General features: G+C 41.8%; 1 protein-coding gene across 1 annotated transcript in view; it reads right to left on the bottom strand.

Moving 5' to 3' along the window:
- The window catches only part of FCGBP (Fc gamma binding protein), a 159,785-nt gene that overhangs the window by 98,048 nt on the left and 45,203 nt on the right, over positions 1-16,534 (bottom strand). The window contains exon 4 of the mRNA XM_081516306.1: positions 11,271-11,341. The gene's annotated coding sequence lies outside the window, so the exon portion shown is untranslated. The remainder of the gene's footprint in view (positions 1-11,270; positions 11,342-16,534) is intronic.

The following is a 16,534-nucleotide window of genomic DNA, read 5'->3' as shown; positions in this document are numbered from 1 at the left end:
TTTCCAGTGACTCAGTTCTTTGCATCAGGTGGCCAAACTATTGGAGTTTCAGCTTCAGCATCAGTCCTTCCAATGAATATTCAGGACTGGTTTCCTTTAGGATTGACTGGTTGGATCTCCTTGCAGTCCAAGGGACTCTCAAGAGTCTTCTCCAAAACCACAGTTCTAAAGCATCAATTCTTCGGCGCTCAGCTTTCTTCACAGTCCAACTCTCACATCCATACATGACTACTGGAAAAATCATAGCCTTGACTAGATGGACCTTTGTTGGTAAAGTAACATCTCTGCTTTTTAATATGCTGTCTAGGTTGGTCATAGCTTTTGTTCCAAGGAGCAAGCATCTTTTAATTTCATGGCTGCAGTCACCATCTGCAGTGATTTTGGAGCCCAAGAAAATAAAGTCTGTCACTGTTTCCATTGTTTCCCCATCTATTTGCCATGAAATGATGGGACCGGATGCCATGATCTTAGTTTTCTGTATGTTGAGCTTTAAGCCAACTTTTTCACTCTCCTCTTTCACTTTCATCAAGAGGCTCTTTTGTTCTTCTTCGATTTCTGCCATAAGGGTGGTGTCATCTGCATGTCTGAGGTTATTGATATTTCTCCTGGCAATCTTGATTCCAGCTTGTACTTCATCCAGCCAGGCATTTCGCATGATGTCCTCTGCAGATCAGTTAAATAAGCAGGGTGACAATATACAGCCTTGATGTACACCTTTCCTGATTTGGAACCAGTCTGTTGTTCCATGTCCAGTTCTAACTGTTGCTTCTTGACCTACATACAGATTTCTCAGGAGGCAGGTAAGGTGGTCTGGTATTCCCATCTCTTTAAGATTTTTCCACAGTTTGTTGTGATCCACACAGTCAAAGGCTTTGGCATAGTCAATAAAGCAAAAGTAGATGTTTTTCTGGAACTCTCTTGCTTTTTCGATCATCCAGCAGATGTTGGGAATTGTTCTCTGGTTCTTCTGCCTTTCCTAAATCCATCTTGAACATCTGGAATTTCACAGTTCACATACTGTTGAAGACTGGCTTGGAGAATTTTGAGCATTACTTTGCTAGCATGTGAGATGAGTGTGGTAGTTTGAACATTCTTTGGCATTGCCTTTCTTTAGGATTGGAATGAAAATTGACCTGTTCCAGTCCTGTGGCCACTGCTGAGTTTTCTAAATTTGCTGGCATGTTGAGTGCAGCACTTTCACAGCATCATCTTTTAGTATTTGAAATAGTTCACCTGGAATTCCATCACCTCCACTAGCTTTGTTCATAGTGATGCTTCCTAAGGCCCACTTGACTTCACATTCCAGGATGTCTGGCTCTAGGTGAGTGATCACACCATCGTGGTTATCTGGATCATGAAGATCTTTTTTGTATAGTTCTTCTGTGTATTCTTGCCACCTCTTCTTAATATCTTCTGCTTTTGTTAGGTCCATACCATTTCTGTCCTTTATTGTGCTCATCTTTCTGAAACTCCGATACTTTGGCCACCTCATGCAAAGAGTTGACTCATTGGAAAAGACCCTAATGCTGGGTAGGATTGAGGGCAGGAGGAGAAGGGGACAACAGAGGATGAGATGGTTGGATGGCATCACTGACTTGATGGACATGGGTTTGAGTGGACTCCGGGAGTTGGTGATGGACAGGGAGGCCTGGCGTGCTGCATGGGGTTGCAAAGAGTCGGACATGACTGAGCAACTGAACTGAACTGAACTGAACTTGCATGAAATATTTCCTTGGTGTATCTGATTTTCTTGAAGAGATCTCTAGTCTATCCCATTCTATTGTTTTCCTCTATTTCTTTGCACTGATTACTGAGGAAGGCTTTCTTATCTCTCCTTGCTATTCTCTGGAACTCTACATTCAAATGGGTATATCTTTCCTTTTCTCCTTTGCCTTTAGCTTCTCTTTTCTCAGCTATTTGTAAGGCCTCATCAGACAACCATTTTGCCTTTTTGCATTTCTTTTTCTTGGGGATGATCTTGATCACTGCCTCCTGTACAATGTCACAAACCTCCATCCATAGTTCTTCAGGCACTCTGTCTATCAGATCTAATCCCTTCAATCTATTTGTCACTTCCACTGAATAATCATAAGGGATTTGATTTAGGTCATACCTGAATGGTCTCGTGGTTTTCCCTACTTCCTTCAATTTAAGTCTGAATTTGGCAATAAGGAGTTCATGATCTGAGCCACAGTCAGCTCCTGGTCTTGTTTTTGCTGACTGTATAGAGCTTCTCCATCTTTGGCTGCAAAGAATATAATCAATCTGATTTCGGTATTGACCATCTGGTGATGTCCATATGTAGAGTTTTCTCTTGTGAGGTTGAAAGAGGGTATTTGCTATGACCAGCATGTTCTCTTGGCAAAACTCTGTTAGCCTTTGACCTGCTTCATTTTGTACTCCAAGACCAAATTTACCTGTAACTCCAGGTATCTCTTGACTTCCTACTTCTGCATTCCAGTCCCCTATAATGAAAAGGACATCTTTTTGGGGTGTTAGTTCTAGAAGGTCTTGTAGGTCTTCATAGAACTGTTCAACTTCAGCTTCTTCAGCATTACTGGTTGGGGCATAGACTTGGATTACTGTGATATTGAATGGTTTGCCTTGGAAACAAACAGAGATCATTCTGTCATTTTTGAGATTGCATCCAACTACTGCATTTTGAATGCTTTTGTTGACTATGATGGCTACTCCATTTCTTCTAAGGGATTCCTGCCCACAGTAGTAGGTATAATGGTTATCTGTGTTAAATTCACCCATTCCAGTCCATTTTAGTTCACTGATTTCTAAAATGTTGATGTTCACTCTTACCATCTCCTGTTTGACCACTTCCAATTTGCCTTGATTCATGGACCTAACATTCCAGGTTCCTATGCAATATTGCTCTTTACAGCATTGGACTTTGCTTCCATCACCCATCACATCCACAATTAGGTGTTGTTTTTGCTTTGGCTCTGTCTCTTCATTCCTTCTGGAGTTATTTCTCCACTCTTTTCCAGTAGCATATTGGGCACCTACTGCGCTGGAGAGTTCATCTTTCAGTGTCATACCTTTTTGCCTTTTCATACTGTTCATGGGTCTCTCAAGGCAAGAATACTGAAGTGGTTTGCCATTCTCTTCTCCAGTGGACCACGTTTTGTCAGAACTCTCCACCATGACCCGTCCATCTTAGGTGGCCCTACATGGCATGGCTCATAGTTTCACTGAGCTAGACAAGGCTGTGGTCCATGTGGTCAGTTTGGTTAGTTTTCGTGATTGTGGTTTTCATTCTGTCTGCTCTCTGATGGATAAGTTACTTAGAGTTTTCTGTAAACACAGTTGAGACATGTATGAAATTCATTTTTCATTTTCATTTCCCTTTATGTCCTTCACTTGCCTTATTGTACAGGTTAGGAAGATGACAAAAATAGAAAGATATCCCATGTTCTTGGATTAAAAGAATCAATATTGTTAAAATTGACTATACTACCCAAGACAATCTACACATTCAATCAAATTATCAATGGCTTTTTTCACAGAACTGCAACAAAAAAATTTTTTTTTAGTTTGTATGGAAGCACAAAAAACCCTGATTAATCAAAGCAATCTTGAGACAAAAATCAGAGCTAGGGGAATCAGGCTCTCTGACTTCAGACTATATTACAAAGCTACAGTAATCAAGACAGTATGTACTGGCACAAAAATAGAAATATCAATCAATGGAACAGGAGAGAAATCCCAGAGATAAACCCATGCATCTATAGTCACATAAATGACAAAGGAGGCAAGAATATATTGGAATATATTAATATAATGGAGAAAAGAAGCATCTTCAATAAGTGGTGCTAGGAAAACTGGATGGCTATATGTAAAAGAATGAAATTAGAATACCACCTAACACCATACACAAAAATAAACTCAGAATGGGTCAAAAACCTAAATGTAAGAATGGACACTATAAAAATGTTAGAGAAAAACATAGGGAAAACACTCTTTGACATAAACAACAGCGAGATCTTTTCTGATCCACCTCCTAGGATAATGAAAACAAATAAACGGGACCTAATTAAACTTAAAAACTTTTACACAGCAGAGGAAACCATAAACAAGATGAAAAGACAACCCTCAAAATGGTAGAAAATATTTGCAAATGAAGCAACGGACAAAGGATTAATTTCCAAAATATACAGACAGATCATGGAATTCAATATCAAAAAAACAAACAACCCAATCAAAAAATGGGTGGGAGACCTAAATAGACATCTCTCCAAAGAAGACATAGAGATGGCCAAGAGGCACATGAAAAGATGCTCAGCATCATAAATTATTAGAGAAATGCAAATCAAAAATACAATGAGGTATCACCTCATACCAATTAGAATGACCATCATCAAAAAAAACCTACAAACAATAAATGCTGGAGAGGGTGTGGAGAAAAGGGAACCCTCTTGCACTGTTGGTGGGAATGTAAACTGATACAGCTACTGTGGAGAACAGTGTGGAGGTTCCTTAAAAAACTGAAAATGGAACTACCATATGACCCAGCCCACTTCTGGGCACATACCCCGAGAAAACCATAATTCAAAAGGGCACATGTACCACAATATTCATTGCAGAACTGTTTACAGTGGCCAAGACATGGAAACAACATAAATGTCCAATGACAGATGAATGGATAAAGAAGATGTGGTACATCTATATACACAATGGAATATTACTCAGCCATAAAAGGGGACAAAACTGGGTCCTTTGTAGAGATGTGGATGAACCTCGAGTCTGTCATACAGAGAGAAGTAAGTCAGAAAGAGAAAAACAAATATCATATATTAATGCATATATGCAGAATCCAGAAAAATGGTACAGATGAACCTATTTGCAGGGCAGGAATAGAGACACAAATGTAGAGAACAGACTTGTGGACACAGCGGGCAAAGGGGAAGGTGTGATGAATTAAGAGAGTAGCTTTGACATATACACACGATCATGTGTAAAACAGACCACTAGCAGGAAGCTGCTATATAACACAGAGAGCTCAGCTTGTTGCTCTGTGATGACCTAGAGGGGTGTGAAGGACAGGAGGGGCGGGAAGGAGACTCAAAAGGGAGGCAATATATGTATAGTTATAGCTGATTGATTTTGTTTTACAGCAGAAACTAACACATTGCTAAGCAACTATCCTCCAATTTAATTAATTTTAAAAAGAAGGAAATCTGGTAATTAGGACTCTGTGCTTCCATAGCAAGTGGGCGCGGGTTTGATCCCTGGCCGGGGAAGTGAGATCCCACATGCCCCTCGGGGTGCCCTCCTGCAAAAAAAAAAAATTTCAAAAAAAATCACACCTTTTGAAGTTGCAAGAGCTGGTGAAGACGGGATGCTGCTGCCTCTAGCGGTGGGGGGAAGTTACTGTAGGTCGGGGGTGGCGTGGGGTGGGGTGGGGTGGGGGATGGACGGCCATCAGAGTATGAAAGCTGGATGTGAAGTAGGAAGGAGTGAAGACAAAATGGAACCTGGCTCGGGTCTCACAACCTCCAAGTTCTACAACGTGAATGACCTGAAGAAGTTGGCACCCTGCCGTGGATAGCACACACAGCTGGCCTAGCACTAGGAGGAGCTGAAGGAGGGCACCTGGCATGAGCCAGCAGGGCGAGCCAGCAGATGAACAGCAACGTGGAGCACTGCCCTTCAGAGCATATGGCACTGCTTCTCTTCCAGCTTCTAAATATGGCACAAACGTGCCCTTGACCAAGCCTAACAGGAAACCATTCAGGAAGGGGGCTCTTGGAACCATGGTCCAACTTAGCTAAATTGATATCCTATAAAACCAGCACAATTGGGACTCCCCCTGGTGGTCCAGTGGCTAAGACTTTGAGCCCCCAATGCAGGGGCTCCGGGTTCCATCCCTGGTCAGGGAATTAGATCCCACATGCCACAGCTAGGAATTTGAATGCAAATAAATTTATCCCACATGTGACAATGAATATCAAAGATCCCATGTGCTGCAACTAAGACTCAGCCCAGTGCAGCCATTAACTATATATATTTTTAAAATAATAGTAAAATAAAAATAGTGGCTTCCCTGGTGGCTCAATGGTAAAGAATTCACCTGCCAATGCAGGAGACATGGGTTCAATCCCTGACCCAGGAAGATTACACATGCTCAGAAGCAACTACTGAGCCCATGCACCACAACTATTGAGCCTATGCTCTAGAGCCCAGGAGCTGCAACTACTGAGCCCATGCTCTGCAACAAGAGAAGTCACTGCAATGAGAAGCCCGTGACTAGAGAGTAGCTTCACTAGCTGCAAATTAGAGAAAAAGCCTGAGCAAGGAGCCAAAAATAAAATAATAAAATAATGGAAGCATGGAAGCTCTGGGTATGCCTCACAGACACATACTTTACACCACATATATCTTCCATTTGGCAGTTCCAGAGTTGCATTCACTATAATAAAACTGCAGTTGTAAGAATAGGGGGGAAGAACACACCATCATCATTTTTTAAAAAATCAGATCATTGCATTCCTCTGCTCAAAACCCTCTGATGGTTTCCTTTCTCTTTTAGGATAAAAGTCAAAATAGTTACACTACCTACAGCACTACACATAAGCTGGCCCTTTAACTCCTACCACTTGCTCATTCATGTCTCCCTGCAGCCACCCTGGTCACCTTGCTAGCCCTTCAACACACCAATAATGGTCCTTCCTCAGTCTCCCCTCTACCTCTTCCCTCCACCCTTCACATCCTTGCCATGGATTATACACATTACTTCCTTCCTCAAGTCATTCCGGACTCTTCAAAACCACAGTTTCAGAGAGGGACCTCCTGATCAGGGTATTTAGAACCGAATCCCCAGGACTTCCCTGGTAGTCCAGTGACTAAGACTCTGCACTCCCAGTGCAGGGAGCCTGGATTTGATCCCTGAATATTCATTGGAAGGACTGATGCTGAAGCTGAGACTCCAATACTTTGACCACCTGATGCAAAGAGCCAACTCTGATGTTGGGAATGATTGAGGGCAAGAGAAGAAGGAAGAGACAGAGGATGAGATGATTGGATGGCATCACCAACTCAATGGACATGAATTTGAGCAAACTCTGGGAGACAGTGAAGGACAGGAAAGCCTGGTGAAAAGAGTCGGACACAACTGAGCAACTCAACAATAGGGAACTAGATCACGTGCCACAACTAAGAGTTTGAATGCTCTAATGAAGATTGAAGATCCCTCGTGCTGAAGTAGGACCCAGCAAGTAAACAAATAAATATTTTTTAAAAGCTGAATCATTCGGGGCATTCCTTCTCCCTCTCCTATCGAATACTTCTCAGCGGAGCACTTAAGCACAAACTGAAATACTACAGTATTTCAGTTATGTTATCTGTTTATTTAACATTTTCAGTCACTTCCAGTAGAATGTAAATTCCATAAGGACTGTTGTTTTCTTTGTTATATTTATTGCTATATCCAATATCACCTATAAAAGTGACTGACATACAGTAAGGAATCATTGAATATTCTGGATAAAATGAATAAATGAAAGAGGGAACTGAAAGTGTAGCTTCACCTTCTCTATCTGATCTTTTTTTTCCTTTATTTTTGGCCACACCCTGCAGCACGTGGGACCTCAGTTCTCTGACCAGGGGTGGAACCTGTGGCCCCTGCATTAGTAGGCGGAGTCTTAACTCCTGGACCACCGGAAAGTGCCTGATCTTCAGATGAAGCTTACTTGTTACTAGCATGTGTGTGTGTGTGTCAGTTGCTCAGTCCTATCCTCTTCATGACCCCATGGACTGTAACCTGCCAGGCTCCTCTGTCCATGGAATTCTCCAGGCAAGAATACTGGAGTGGGTAGTCATTCCCTTCTCCAGGGAATCTTCCTGACCTAGGCATCAGACCCGGATCTCTGGCTTTGCAGGCAGATTCTGAGCTGCCAGGGAAGCCCCACTTGTTACTAGGTCTCAGGCCTATTCTCTCCACCCTCAGTTTTTCTTTTCTCTTATTTCAACACTACCTAAGCTCCTATTGGACTTCCTGGGTGGCTCAGTGGTAAGAATCCACCTGCTAATGCAGGAGATGTGAGTTCAACCCCCAATCCAGGAAAATCCCCTGGAGGAGGAAATGGCAACCCACTCCAATATTCTTGCCTGGGAAATCCCATGGACAGAGGAGCCTGGTGGCCTCAGTCCATGAGGTTGCAAAGAGTCAGACACCACTAGTGGCTAGATAACAACAACAAAAGCTTCTATCACCAATATATGTTGTTGGCATATGTGTACTCATATGCACATGTGTGTGATCTATGACTAGACATGTGCGTAATGCATATGCCTTAGAGACATAACACATTCCATGTACGAAAAAGAATGCACACTATCTTTACACCAAAACTACAAATTCCCCGATTTCTCAATATCAAGAAACACCACAACAACCAGTCTGGTTGCTCAGGTCTTAAGAGAGTTACACTTCAACGCCCACATCAGCCTTAAACCACCCCTTATGACACAGTCACCAAATTCCATCCCTTCTAAGGAAACATTTCTCAAGTCCCTGTTCTCCTTTGGCACATTGATTTTCATCAGCTTTATCAGAATCATCATCCTCTCTCATCTGGTTTATCTCAAAAGTCTCCTCATTCTTCTTCCCAAATTTACTCCTGCTCCATTCAGTAAGCTATGCTTATAATTGTGAGGCAAACTGGAGAATTCCTTAAATGCCTTCTTTCTCCTTGATAAGAAAAAAATTTTTTTAATCTTCTTATTTTCTTGATTAAAGTCTAGAATTACTATTGGGATCCATGGTACATGTTCTTAACATAATCTATAAGCCTGGAAAATTATTATCTGACCCCAACTCAATAACTTCAGCTCATGTCAAATTCTCTTGTTCTTTGCACATGAGGCACTTGGAATTTCTTTCAGTTCTTTGTATGTTCTTTTTTTAAAAAAAATATGTATTTATTTGGGATTCCCTGGTGGCTCAGCAGGAAAGAAACCCCATGCCAATGCCTGCCAATGCAGGAGACACAAGAGACTCGGGTTGGATCACTGAGTCAGAAAGATCCCCTGGAAAAGAAAAAGGCACTCCACTCCAGTATTCTTGCCTGGAGAACCCAATGGACAGAGGAGCCTGGTGGGCCACAGTCCATGGGGTTGCAGAGTCAGAAACTACTTAGCCAGTAAACAACAACATATTTATTTATTTATTTTTGGCTGCATCAGGTATCTGTTGCAGCACACAGGATCTTTTGTTGTGGAGAGCAAGGTCTTCATTGTGGTGTGCTGGCTTCTCTCTAGTTGCACATCACAGGCTCAGTTGCCCTGAAGCATATGGGACAAATGTCTGTATAGTCAAAGCTCTGGTTTTTCCAGTAGTCATGTATGGATGTGAAAGTTGAACCATAAAGAAAGCTGAGCACTGAAGAATAGATGCTTTTAAATTGTAGTGCTGGAGAAGATCCTTAAGAGTCCCTTGGACTGAGAGATCAAACCACTCAATACTAAAGGAAATCAACCCTGAATATTCATTAGAAGGACTGATGATGACGCTGAAGTTCCAATACTCTGACCACCTGATGCGAAGAGCCGACTCACTGGAAAAGACCCTGATGCTGGGAAAAATTGAAGGCAAAAGGAGAACGGGGTGGCAGAGGATGAGATGGTTAGATAGTATCACTGACTCAGTGGACATGAATCTGAGCAAACTCTGGAAGATAGTGAAGGACAGGGAAGCCTGGCATGCTGCTGTTGCAAAGAGTGGGACATGACTTAGTGACCGAACAACAACAACATGTGGGATCTTAGTTCCCTAACCAGGGATCCAGCCCGCATCTCCTGCATTGGAAGGTAGATTCTTAACCACTGGACCATCAGGGAAGTCTTTGTTCTTTGTCTGTTGTGTGTTCCTTCTTGCAAATGGTGTTCTAACATACTTTTCCATTTGCCTAGAACATCCTCTATGGCTGACGACATCCTCCAGAATATTCAGGAAGTAGCCTAAACTGCCGATGCAAAGGGAAGCCTTCCAAGATCCTGAAACATACTATCCCAAGCTCCTCGTGGCAGAAACCTGTACATCTGACATTACATAAGTATTCGTATAATTGCTTGTTTGATGTCAAGATTCGCCTACAGACTTTATTGGAGCATATACCCTTGCTGCCCACTACTGTGGAGAAGGAAATGGCAACCCACTCCAGTATTCTTGCCTGCAGAATTCCAGGGACAGAGGAGCCTGGTGGGCTGCCGTCTGTGGGGTCACACAGAGTCGGACATGACTGAAGCGACTCAGCAGCAGCAGCCCGCTACTGTGTCTAAAACATGAATGATACAGAGAAGGTACTTCATAGAATGAGACAACGAATGGATGAATGAAAATAGTATAATGCTGTCAGCAACTGAGTGAGTTCTACAACTTCCTCAGCAGGAAGAGCAGAGGCTAGAGACATGGGTGTTACTCTTTAAGAGCAAAAAGGGACTGAGGGTTGGAAAGCAAGATGCCAGGAGCACACTGGTGTTCACAAGCCACAACTGTGGATTGTCAAAAAGATAAGCATACATCTCAAAGGCAGAAGAGAGAGAATAAAATACGACAAAAGCACTCACAAGTAACATGATAGATTTTGTGGCTCTGGTCCCGGGGGATGTTGGGGAGGGTTGCCTAGTGCTGTAAATGTATTGGACTTGCTGTTTGTGCCTGTGAAGGAAAAGTATCATGGATCCACTGACCCATATCATGAATCCCAAACAAACAACATCAACAGAGGTGAAAATCACTGAACAGATTGATTCTGTAATTGTGTTAATGGACAGACAAGAGCAATGGCCAAGATCTGATTTCACACTGACATTTCTGCCATTCTTCTGTCCAGTTATTCTCATGGGAACCATGACATTGACCAGCAAGTGAAACATCCAGCTCAGGATACATGGAGTAGTAATATACTTCTGGGATCTGAATTTGAGTTCTGCCCACTTGGAGTTCGGGGGGTTAATACTTAAGGCCTGGAAGCCACCCAAAAGGCAGGTGACACTGAGAGAAGTTCCCCAGGCCACTCTGTGAAAATAAAAGACAAGTTTACATACGATGTCACTTAGGAAATACTTCATCTCAAAGGCTGCCAGTGTCGGAGGGATTCCTCCACAGATTAGGGTCAAAGTATTGGCTAAAGCAAGATGGTTGATTATTTGCTCAGTTGGTCTCAATCCATGCCTCTTAAAAAGAGAGCAGATATAATGACAAAGGAGTGAGACATTCCCCACAGTCCCTATTCCAGCCTGAGCGAGGATCACCGTACCTATTGCCCCATCCACAGAAATCATTCCTTCATTGGCTGGGGTATGATGGTTATGCTCAGATACACGGAACCTGGGGAGAGACAGAACACATGTATGAATTTCTTCAAGTCAAGTGAAGTACATTCCCCACCATAACTTATTTAAAATTTCCTTTCTGGAAATCCAACTCTATTGTCATGCATAAAAATCCATCCATGAGGAATTCCCTGGCAGTCCAGTAGGCTCAGGTTCAAATCAGTCAGTGGACTAAGTTCCCCCAAACTTCGCAGCACATGAGGCCAAAAAAGAAAAAAAATCTATCTCTAAAGTTTGTTTCTCTTAATCACCCAGTATAACCCTCATAATACTTATAAGACCTGAAATTATTTCATTGGATTATCTTATTTCTATCGAAGGAAGACAATTTCCTCTAATGGAAACATGAGAGCTATGAAAGTAGGGATTTGTCTACCTCGTTTTCCACTCACATCTAGGATCTAGAACAATCTGTCACTAGTAGGCAGTCAATAAATAGCTATTATATGAATAAATGAATAAGCAAATGAATGGAGTCATTATTTTCATCTCAAAAGTTATTTTAACATGGCCTTTAATAGATTTCTTAACGTGAAATGCAGATTCTCTACTTAAGAGTTTAAAAGAGTTCATTAAACTCACTAATTGTGTTATTCAAAACTGCATATCCTTGCTTGATTTGGGGGATTTTGTTTATGCAAAAGCATAGAGTTTTCAAGAAACAGGTGTTCGGGTGTCTTATGTTGCACTCGACTGGATCAAATACTTTCTGTCCAACATTATCTTTCTAGATACTGATTCAATTTTTGAAAACAACTTTTGAATCAAGGATCTAAGCTGAATTGAGCAATATATCTTTTTCTTTTTTTTTTTTTGGCCCCACTTCGTGACTTGTGGGATCTTCATTTGCCAACCAGGGATCAGACTCACCCCTTTCAGTGGAAGCATGGAGCCCTAACCTCTTGACCACCAGGGAATTCCCAGGCAGTATATCCTAATAATATTAATACAACACAACAAAGATGTATTCCAAGAGTACACGTGATTCATATGACAATGAACACTGGAAGCAATCTCATTTCATTAGGAAAAAAGACTAACATGACCACAGGTACACAGTGTGTGTGTGCTTAGTCGTGTCCGACTCTTTGTGACCCCATAGACTAACTCATCAGGCTCCTCCGCCCATGGAATTTTCCAGGCAAGAATATGGAGTGGGTTGCCATTGCCTTCTCCAGGGGATCTCTCCAACCCATGGATTGAACTCCTGTCTCCTGAATTGGCAGGTGGATTCTTTACCACTGAGCCACCAGGGAAGCCCTATCTTACAAGCAAATAAATTTCAGGGCAAAAAAAAAAAAAACTCAGAAAGAGCAGGAAACAGACACCCATACACAGCAGAGGTGCTGCTGACCGCGAGAGTATTGTAGCTGGTTATAACTCCTGAATGGGCTCTGTATCTGAGCAAAAAGTGTGAAGATGCCTCCCTACAGGTTTATTTACCCCGACGGTCAGAGGCACTTCCTTAAATCACTAAGTTCTTGTGAACACTGACCCTGTGCTAGCCACTGCCCTGATCTGTCATATTTACTTTCACGATTCTTATGTTCCCCTGGAACACAGAGCTGAAGGCAGGGTTCACATCAGGTGTCTGATTGTAGGACCAATATCACATCTCAGAAATCAAATCTTGGACCCAAGTTTGCTATTAGGAATGAAGACCCAACTCTGAGGATATTCACTGGTAAAGATGCCTTCTGTAATTGGATCTGGCATTAATTCCAAGCTGTATTATTTCAATTTGAAGATCAAAATCTACAACAATGTAATTTCCTAGTGTACCAGTTCTAGTAAAGATTTGGAAAAGGTCTTAAAATCTTCATACAGGGCACTCAAAGAACTTTTCAGTATAAATGAGTTCCCCCAGTTCAGTCTCATCCAGACAAGGTCCAGTGGAAACAAAGCCTAAATACTGATTTAAGATAGTGTGGGGACTTCCCTGGGGTCCAGTGGCTAAGACTCCACCTGATCCCAGTGTAGGGGGCCCAGATTCAATCCCTAGTCAGGGAAATAGAGCCCACAGGCCACAGCTCAGAGTTCATATGCTGCAACCAAATAAATAAATATTAAAACCCAGAATAAGATAGCTTGTGCACTATAATAATTTAATACTTTAATGTTTTATACATTTAACTCATCTTGTTCCTGTGCTTAGGGAATCTCAGACTAAGACACTTTAATCAAAGGACAGAACTAATGCAGACAGAGGTGAAAATTTGGACAGAACTAACGCAGAGAAAGAAGTGAGATGACTTTGGAGGCAGTGAATAAGAGGAATATTCTCTGCAATAATCAGAGAGCAGCCCTTCACACAGACTCTCTCAGGGACTCTTGCATGTTCTCATGAAAAGATATTATTATCCAGATCTTGGGTAGAGTCTCATCTCCAAATACTCACTTCTTTTTTTTTCCCAGGCAGTTTCTAAGCCCAAAATAAAAACTCCACTCACCTAAGTAACTTCTGTTCTGGGATGATGAATCCAATGATCACTAGATTTTTCATGGGAGGAAAAATCTGAACCCCTTTATTATAGGTTTGGTTTTCCTGACCTCATCTCTCTAGAGCTGTAATTATTATATTATTTCTAGCATCAATGACAGTGCCTCCAAGAAAAACTCTAAACATCTTTTTCTTGGCATACTAATTATCCAAATTAATTATGAGTGATTAAATAGACTATCCCAAGATGCTGTCAGAAGTGACTGGATGTAAACATTTTTTTCTGCATTCCCTACAGGGATGAGGTCAGATAATTGTGAGTCCTAAAGAGTGAGACCTTAGAGAATACACTGTGATGCTGTAAATATTCTGAAAATCTCTGAAAAATATATTTCCTAGGAGAGAAGTTTTAGATTGCCAAGACCTTGATGAATTCCACCTATTCAAGATTTGGTAAGGAAGAAAGAAGCCTTTCTCAAGGAGACAGTGTGGGGGACATCTAACTAAGGTAGCATGTATTGACAGAGACCCTATTATAAAAGGTACGATAAATTAGATAGGGCTGGTCCAAAGGTAAAGAATCCACCCGCCAATGCAGGGTACAAGGGTTCCATCCCTGGTCCAGGAAGATCCCACGTGCCGTGGAGTAACTAAGCCCACACCTACTGAGCACCACAACTACTGAGCCCATGTGCCACAAGTACTGAAGCCTGTGTGCCTGGAGCAGAAGCTCCACAACACGAGAAGCCACTGCAATGAGAAGCCCACCCACCACAACTAGAGAGTGGCTGCCATTCACCACAACTAGAAAAAGAGTCCATGCAGCAACAAAGGCCTAACACAGCCAAAAATAAATAAATAAATAATTTGAAGAAAAGAATAGTCTATGAACACTTGAAAAAATGTTCTACAAGATTAGTCACTAGGGGAACACAAAACCACAGTGAGATATCACTACATAATCCCTCAAATGGTTAAAATTTAAGAGACTGATGATGGAAAGCAACTGAACCTCTCATATATTGCTGGCAGGAATGTCAAATGTTAAAACTACTTTGGAAGACAATTCGACAATTTTTTATAATGTTAAACCTGTACTTACCATACAACTCAACAGTTTCACTTCTAAGTATTTATCCAAGAGAAGTGAAACTGTACATCCCCACAAAGACTTATACATGATGTTCATAGCAGATTTATTCATAATAAAAGTTGGAAACAACCCAGTGAATAGATAAGCCAATTATGGTATATTCACAGAATGGAACACTGTTCAGCAATGAACAGTCATATAGTTCAACAGAATTCTGCTCAAGAATGGACAACTGATACGATACCAAAGATAAATCTCAAAAATCATTTTGTTGAGTAAATAAGCAAGGCACGAGAGGGTACATACTGTGTGATTTCATTTATGTGAAATTCTAGAAAAGTCAATCTGTAGTGACAGAAAGCAGGTCAATGGTTGCCTAATTGCCTGTGACTGGGGAAAGAGCTGGAATTGACTACAAAGGAACATGACAAAACATATTATGCTCATTAGCTTGGTCCTGTCCGACCCTTTGTGACCCTATGGACTGTAGCTTGCCAGGCTCCTCTGTCCATGGGATTTTCCAAGAATACTGGAGTGGGTTGCCATTTTCTCCTCCAGAGGATCTCCCTGACCTGAGGATCAAACCCCAGTCTCTTGCATCTCCTACAGTGCAGGCAAATTCTTTATCTCTGAGCCACTGGGAAAGCCTGACAGAACATATTGGGGGTGGTGGAGATGTTGTATATCTTGATTGTAGTGATGGTTGCATAGGTCAAATATACACTGATCAAAACTCATTGACCTGTACACTTACAGTGGTACATTTTATTGTATGTAAATTATACCACAGTGAAGTTGATGTTTTTTAAATATTTATTTATTTGGCTGCACTGGGTCTTGGTTGTGGCACATGGGACCTTCGATCTTCGTTGCAAATGTGGGATCTAGTTCCCTGAGCAGGGACTGAACCTGGGCCGCCTGCGTTGGGAGCACAGAGTCTTAACCACAGGACCACCATAAAAGTCACACAAGAAAGTTGATTTAAACAGGAAAAAACAGAAGATATTGATGTTTGGATAGGATGGAGTAGTATGAAACTATAAAGAAAGCTGAGTGCCAAAGAATTGATGCTTTTGATCTGTGGTGTTGGAGAAGACTCTTCAGAGTCTCTTGGACTGTAAGGAGATCCAACCAGTCCATCCTAAAGGAAATCAGTCCTGAATATTCATTGGAAGGACTAATGCTGAAGCTGAAACTCCAATACTTTGGCCACCTGATGCGAAGGACTCATTTGAAAAACCCTGATGCTGAGAAAGATTGCAGGCAGGAGGAGAAGGGGACAACAGAGGATGAGATGGTTGGATGGCATCACTGACTCAATTGACATGACTTTGAGTAAACTCTGGGAGTTGATGATGGACAGGGAGGCCTGAGGTGCTGCAGTCCATGGGGTTGCAAAGAGTCAGACATGACTGAGTGACTGAACTGAACTGAACTGAGTATGAAGCAAGCCAGTGCTTCTGCTCAGAACAACTAGAAAAGCCAGATCAATTACTACAATCTTATCTTAAAGATATCAGAGAGCTGTGAAAGCAGCAAGGATGAAGGAAATAAAATTCCAGAGAGGGAAGAATTTTCAGACAAATGCTGAGGATCCTCGTGTCTCTCCAGAGTCCTTTGCAAACTCTGGGTATGGTCCAAAGACTGTGAATTTG

This window comes from Giraffa tippelskirchi, chromosome 7, assembly GCF_054371585.1.
Source record: "Giraffa tippelskirchi isolate mGirTip1 chromosome 7, T2T-mGirTip1v1.2.pri, whole genome shotgun sequence".
NCBI lineage: Eukaryota > Metazoa > Chordata > Mammalia > Artiodactyla > Giraffidae > Giraffa > Giraffa tippelskirchi.
Note: the sequence above shows the minus strand (reverse complement) of the source record. Positions and strands in the feature narration are given on the sequence as shown.